Source organism: Candoia aspera, chromosome 1 (assembly GCF_035149785.1).
Source record: "Candoia aspera isolate rCanAsp1 chromosome 1, rCanAsp1.hap2, whole genome shotgun sequence".
Lineage (NCBI taxonomy): Eukaryota > Metazoa > Chordata > Lepidosauria > Squamata > Boidae > Candoia > Candoia aspera.
Genome location: NC_086153.1, coordinates 204,191,350 through 204,192,464, shown reverse-complemented (window position 1 = coordinate 204,192,464; position 1,115 = coordinate 204,191,350).

Here is a 1,115-nt window from a genome sequence, read left to right as displayed (position 1 = left end):
TTAAGGGAGTTGGTTTCCACTGAGGAATTATCAGTTCCATTTACAACCAGTAACAGTTCACAGGGACCTTAAGGCTATGGAAGGTAGGAGCTGTGATTCAATGGATTCAGAGGGGCCAGTTTGGACAAGGCTATCTTAACTTTTCAGGCATAATACGTATTATTTTAATTATGAATGTCAACCATGTGTAATTGCTATTCCTAGTCTTTTCAATATGTAAGTTATCTTTCTTGCACTGATAAATTAAGTCATGAGTAAAGTAAATAAGCTGATAACGTGCAACAGATGAGCAATCCTTTCTTTTCTACTGGCCAGTCTTATTTCATAATACAGCTGTACTACTGAGCCAACCAAGACAATACACTACTCATGCAATTAGCTGAACATTTTTACAAGGAAACTTCAGGCTCAGTATGTTCAAAGCAGCTATTCAGGAAAATCACAGCTTCTCAAAGCACTATAGCTTTTACTGCCATAACGTCCCTGTTCTAAATTTTCACAGCTCAGCTTAATAGAGCTAGGATGGCATTAAGGTAGCAGTATCTTCTGCACAGGAAAGATCTCCCAGGGGCTATATGATCCTTATTCCTTCTCTACATTATCCATTTTTACAGAATTGTAAAAACAACGGATCCCAAAATCCCAACTTAAATGTTTTTGTTGCCATCATCATCATCATTTGAGGGCCTCCAATGAAAACTTTTAAAACTGACCAAAAAGAGATCTGTGTCCGCTTGTAAGCTTGGTTCCCTGCCCCTTCCCAATGCCACTGCATTGTTTTTTTCTTCCAGCATGTGTCTTCTCAACAGCATGTATAAAAACACTGTACCAAGCTGCAGCAAAGACAGACAGAAATGCCAGGCATTTACCAGAAATTAACTGAGAGTTCTGGCAGTGTCTAAACATTAGTAAATAAAACAACATAGAACCAGAGTGCAATTCTTTGTGCCCATCACTCTGGCCTTTCCCAATACACTGAAATGTTAAGTTCCACTTTGATCACTGAGCTGAGATCTTTATCTATATCTGGGTCATCCAAATGGGTCTTTCCATTCTTTGCTCCTCAGAAATATCAGCAGTGGACAGTGTAAAACAATACAGAAACAGAGATGCAG